Here is a 6,216-nt window from a genome sequence, read left to right on the forward strand (position 1 = left end):
CACAAAGTTTACCTTGATGATTCCTTTTGAACAATCACTGAAAACAATGTAGTAAATTGCCAGTTCTTAGTTAGCACTGGGAGCTGTTTAGGTCAAGGGCCTCATGTTGAACTGTCCTATGTCTGATGCCAAGATGAACCATAGGACAAAAGACATAGACATAAGAATATCACAAATCTGGAGAAACCAAGATGCTGGCATAGGTAAACACTGGAAATTGCTGCCTCCCACAACAAATTCAAAAAACAACTAAAAGACAAAAGGACATCATCCAGAACCACAGGAAAGCTGGCTGAGTGGAAATACTACAACTTGAAAAAAAGAGAAAAGCACACTGAGACTCAGAGGAGGTACGGAGGTAAAGTGCAGAGGTACAGAGGCACACACGGCAAGGGCTGGCAGGAGGGAGTCACAAGCCCCCTACTGCTCTGAACTCCAGTTCCAGGTGAGTCTCTGGGGACCTAGACTCATACAGGGAGAACCTGGACTGTCTGGCAGCAGGCAGAACTCAGAACTCGAGGGCGGCTTTCTCTCAGGGGTGCCTGCAGCAATTACCGGGACACAGAGGGGGGGGCGGGCCTTAGCGCAGGGCTGAGGATCAGCCATAGCTGCTTGCTCCACCCTGTTGTTTCCCTGAGACCCCACCCCACCCAAGCTGCTGCAGAGGCTTTTGCATATGAATGCCCTGGCCCTTTGCAATATGAACATTATCTAACAACTGCAGCTGGGACAGACAGACCCAGAACTTCCAAGAGAAGGCCCAAGGCCCCACAGCAGCTTGCATTGCTTCACAGCTGGGACTCATCTGGGCACCTCCAAACCCCAAACAAGGAAGGGGAATCTGCAGATATCTTCATAGCTCCTGTCGGGTAGCCTCAGGCAGAGGCTAAATTAAACCACCTTAGATCCAAGAGCCAGTGTACCCAGTGGTCAGAGTGAGACCATCCAGATTACAACTCCTCAGATCCATAAGGGACACACTCAGGGGGCAGACTCAATGAGCACCAAAGCCCCACTGAAGCAAGTCTTGCCCCAGAAGGGTGTCTTCAGCACAGAAGTTCTCCCACTGCAGACACAGCTGATTCTCACAGCCAATTGGTCTGGAGGTCAATTCCTCCCAGTGATACCTACAACAATCAAGGCATAACTACAACAAGACTGTGCACAAAGCTCACAAAGGGCTGCACCAACAGTGTCCACCTCAGGTAATTGGGGAGGCTGAGCCACTGGTCCCTATAGGACACCTAGCACACAAAGCCACTCTATCAACACAGGGAAGCAGCCAAAATGTGGAGACAAAGAAACAGGTCACAAATGACTGAAATGGAGGAAAGCCAACGACTGGATGTAGAGTTCAAAACCATAGTATTAAGGTTTGTCAAGAATTTTCTAGAAACCGCCGATAAATTTAGTAAGAGGATATGAAAAAAGACCAACTAGAAATTAAGCATACACTGACTGAAATAAAGAATAATATACAAAGATCCAACAGCAGACAAGAGGATCCCAAGAATCAAGTCAAAGATTTGAAATACAAAGAAGCAAAAAATACCGAACCAGCCGAAACTAGTTTGGCTCAGTGGATAGAGCGTCGGCCTGCTGACTGAAGGGTCCCAGGTTCAATTCTGGTTGAGGGCATGTACCTGGGTTGCGGACACATCCCCAGTGGGGGGTGTGCAGGAGGCAGCTGATCGATGTTTCTCTCTCATCGATGTTTCTGACTCTCTATCTCTCTCCCTTCCTCTCTGTAAAAAAATCAATAAAATATATTTTTTAAAAAATACCCAGCCAGAAAAGCAAAAAGAATCCAAAAATACGAAGATAGTGTAAGGAGCCTCTGGGACAGCTTCAAGCGTACCAACATCCGAATTATAGGGGTGCCAGAAGATGAGAGAGAGCAAGATATTGAAAACCTATTTGAAGAAATAATGACAGAAAACTTCCCCTACCTGGTGAAAGAAATAGACTTACAAGTCCAGGATGCACAGAGAACCCCAAATAAAAGGAATCCAACAAGGACACACCAAGACACATCATAATTAAAATGCCAAGGGCAAAAGACAAAGAGAGAATCTTAAAAGCAGCAAGAAAAAAACAGCCAGTCACCTACAAGGGGGATACCCATACGACTGTCAGCTGATTTCTCAACAGAAACTATGCAGGCCAGAAGGGAGTGGCAAGAAATATTCAAAGTGATGAATGCCAAGAACATACAACCAAGATTACTTTATCCAGCAAAGCTAACATTCAGAATTGAAGGTCAGATAAAGAGCTTCACAGATAAGAAAATGCTAAAGGAGTTCATCACCACCAAACCAGTATTATAGGAAATACTGAAAGGTATTCTTTAAGAAGAGGAAGAAGAAGAAAAAGGAAAAGATAAAAATTATGAACAGCAAATACATATCTATCAATAAGTGAATCTAAAAATCAAGTGAATAAAAAATCTGATGAACAGCGTAAACTGGTGCATATAATAGAACCAAGGGCATAGAAAGAGAGTGGACTGACAAATCTTGGGGAGAAAGGGGTGTGGGGGTACAGGAAGGGGCAGAGGGTGGGGTGGGAACTGGGTGGAGGAGAGCTATGGGGGGAAAAAAGAGGAACAACTGTAATAATCTGAACAATAAAGATTTCATCTAAACAAAAGAATACCACAAATCTGACACAGAGACTTATTTTTAATACACCTGAAATTTATGAATTTCATAGTGATTGTGAATATTAAATAGGATACATTTTAAGCAATAAGTTCATAGTAAACTATAAGTATTATATTTTAAGCCACAGTACTTTTCGGCACCATTTCTAGGGGCCCTGGCTAACTGAAAAGTTGCACTGAACCCTGGTGGTGAAAATGATGATGGAACAACTTAGAAAGCCATGCCTATGCCAATATAGGGTTATGGGTACCCAGAGGAAGTAAATTGTTTTAGTCATCCCATCCTGTAGCTCCTGTTTCAGACTATAGCATGAAGAACAGAAAAAATGGACCTCCCACCAATAGGATCTTAATTTGCAGCACTCCCCTCCCCAAGTTACTAACCCCTGTTAGAAGATACCTCTGCATAAATTTTATAAGCAACTAAAACAAAGGTCATCTGCATCTAAGATTCAAAGCTGTTTTCAGAATGCAAATCTTCAGTGTTAACTCTCTAAATAACTTACACATTCATGTGGATTTCTCATATCCCTAGACTTTCCTTAAAGGTGTATTTCAATTTTTAATGTACCGCAGGTCCTCAAATTCAACATCATTTTGTTGTGTCCTAATGTCCACAGGAACTTAACTCTTATCTTATTAATTAATCTATATGGTAAAATTGTTTTTGTTTTACATCATTTCACTTAAAAGTTGCAGAACATACCAGCATGGTTATGTGAGCACTTTGTGTACATGAATGGATTTATAAAATTCCAATAATACAAATAAAGTCAAAGCATTATTTTTATTGAGTTATTGGTACATCTTCCTCTATCACTAGTTTGTAAGCTCTTCAAGTGCTAGAAGGAACCATTATCTTATTTTTTCATCTCCAGAACCTAACACAGTTCTTGGCATATGATAGGAGATTGATAGTCTGTTGATTGAGTGAATGAATGAAATGAGCAAATATGAAAATGAAATTACTTTATCCAACTGAAGCTGACTGCTGACAAGCAGGGCTGAAGACAAATTTTTAAATGCTGACTGCTGCAGGGAAAGCCAGCCTGTACAGTGAATCAGTGAAGCAGCTCTGGACAACAAGGAAGCTTCCGAAGCTGGTCCCTGGGGAGCAGAGACAGTTGTCTCCTTGGATAACCTGGCCACACTGCTTGCTGGCAACCATTTTTCTTCATGATACTGAAAAAAAAACAATCTCTCTGATGCCTTAGGGCTTTCCTTGATTTTAAGACATTATTCATTTTCTGAATTTATAAAGAGTTTAATCATGTGTACTTGCCAAAAATATAAAGGTACAAATAATCACTAATAATTAAGGCCCTGAATTAAAAAAAATAAATCTACAATGCTCTCTTTTCTCAACTATATATTAACATGTGGAACATTTCCTTCATTACTCTATCAGTGATGGGCTTTATGTTGTGAAAATCTCAAAACCTAAAGCTTATGCAATGAATAGGTCTTAATGTCCAATTGAGAGGGGAAGAAATGTATTACAACAGATACCAAGTAACTGTTTCCTGATCTTTCAAGTACCTGTAACATCTGAATAGCTGTGTGAAATGGCTACAGGCTTGAAAGAGGTAGATTGGCGTCTGCAAATTAATGTCTGCTGATCATCTTTTCAGTGACAGGATTGAAGAAGGTGGTGAGCAGGGGACACAAGTGAAGGTGGTCTACCTGAGTCATATCTGGGGAGAGTTCTCAGATTCAGTAGAGGTGAAGTCAATGAGGAAAGGAACATGGGTAAGAATAGGCAGCAAGGTCAATAAAAAGCCAGATCATGAAGTCAATCAGAGAAGCTTATAAAGACATAATTATAACATGAAAAGTTTGGGAAATCTAAGCCTCACTCATTCATTCAGAGGAATCAAAATGGTCCATGAGAGATTGGGTAGGTGGGAAGACATCAACCAAAGAACTTGCATGCGTATATGCATAACCCATGGACAGAGACAATAGTGTGGTAAAGGCCTGAGGTGGGGGTGGGGGAGGACTGAAAGGGGTCAATGGGGGGAAAAGGAGGATATACTTTCAACAATAAAGATTTTTTTAAAAAGTCATGGCTAATAATAATGAAATGGTCCATGAAAAAAGAATGATGGTTGAATTGAGGCACATACCTGGTAATTAACTATACTTCTGGGGCTCTGTGAAAGTAAAATTGGACAGCACTTAAATGGAATAATGTTTCTACAATGCATTAAAGAATGTTTAAACAGCCAAAACCGGTTTGGCTCAGTGGATAGAGCGTTGGCCTGCGGACTGAAAGGTCCCAGGTTCCATTCCGGTCAAGGGCATGTCCCTGGGTTGCGGGCACATCCCCAGTGGGGGATGTACAGGAGGCAGCTGATCGATGTTTCTCTCTCATCGATGTTTCTAGCTCTCTATCTCTCTCCCTTCCTCTCTGTAAAACATCAATAAAATATATTTTAAAAAAATAAAAATAAAGAATGTTTAAACATTTTTTCTGGGAACTGACGGGAGTTCTCAATAGGCAGTTTGGGAGTGATGATAAAGCATCCTTTGGGTTGTAACGCATGAGAAATTTTGTCAAGCATACATATCTTAAAACCACATAATAGTAAATGCAAGCAAGATTCTTCCTGTGAACATTTCTTAAATTAAGGGGCAGCATAAAATGACATGGGGCTTTAACATCATTAAATTTGGGTGTGACCTCGAGCTTCCACCGGTATTGTCATGAACCTTAAGTAAGTCCCTTCACCCTCCTGAGTTTACGTTTCTTTATCTAATAACAAGAGTAATCACAATAAAACCGGACCCAGCGGCAGGGTGTAGCGAGGCATCCGCAGGCGTTCTGTAAGCCCTGCAAATGGCAGCCTGTTACCCTGAGTTCAGTGCTTCCTGCGGTGGAGCTGGGAGTGTGCACCTGGGCCCCTTCACTGGAGATTTCGGGGAAAGCTGCTCTGGTCTCAGGCCTTGGGCTCCGTGGGCATCCCTGGCTGAAGAGCAGGATCCTCCATGAAGGCAGGGGAGCCGGGCGGCCCTGCAGCGGGGAGGCCAGGCTGGGAGCACCCGAGGACGCTGTGGGTGGTCCCCGGACATTTAAGTGAAATGTCAGCCAGGAAAACAAAACCGCCCCTTCCCGCCTCTTCCCCAAGGCACCTGCCGAGGGGTCATTTCATGAACCAGTTTTGTCTGAAATCCTAACATTCGAGAAGAACGAGGAGGCCACCTGAGCTGCTGTGGAAAGTTCTCTCTCGAAAATCAGTGCCTGCGAGCAAGGGCCCCGCTCAGAGGACCTGAGGCGGCTGAGGTGCCGAGGCTGGACTCCGGGGCGCCCCGTCGCCCGGAAGCCGTGTCTCCATCCTCCCTCCACCCTGGGCTCAGCTCCCAAACCGCCATGGTTTTCTTACTGGCGGTCGGATTCCCAAAGGGCACGGACTCCCGCCTTCCACCTTGAAGGGTTCCGCGCAGACCCTTGAGTCGCCAGCGGCACTGCGCCTGCGCCAGGCTGTGCGAGGGGCGGGGCCAGCTCGGCACCTGACCTCTCCTTGGCCCCGCCCACTCCGGGATTCTTTGCCTGC

At 43.9% G+C, this 6,216-nt stretch overlaps 1 protein-coding gene across 1 annotated transcript in view; it reads right to left on the reverse strand.

Annotated features, from left to right (window-relative positions):
- The window catches only part of LOC139016143 (leucine-rich repeat-containing protein 37B-like), a 44,168-nt gene extending 38,051 nt beyond the window's left edge, over positions 1-6,117 (reverse strand). The window contains exon 1 of the mRNA XM_070423782.1: positions 6,046-6,117. The gene's annotated coding sequence lies outside the window, so the exon portion shown is untranslated. The remainder of the gene's footprint in view (positions 1-6,045) is intronic.
- Between the last annotated feature and the right edge of the window lie 99 nt (positions 6,118-6,216).

The sequence above is a fragment of the Myotis yumanensis genome, unplaced genomic scaffold, assembly GCF_028538775.1.
Source record: "Myotis yumanensis isolate MYYU_CA2020_CCGP unplaced genomic scaffold, mMyoYum1.0.hap1 SCAF_9, whole genome shotgun sequence".
In the NCBI taxonomy this organism is placed as follows: Eukaryota; Metazoa; Chordata; class Mammalia; order Chiroptera; family Vespertilionidae; genus Myotis; species Myotis yumanensis.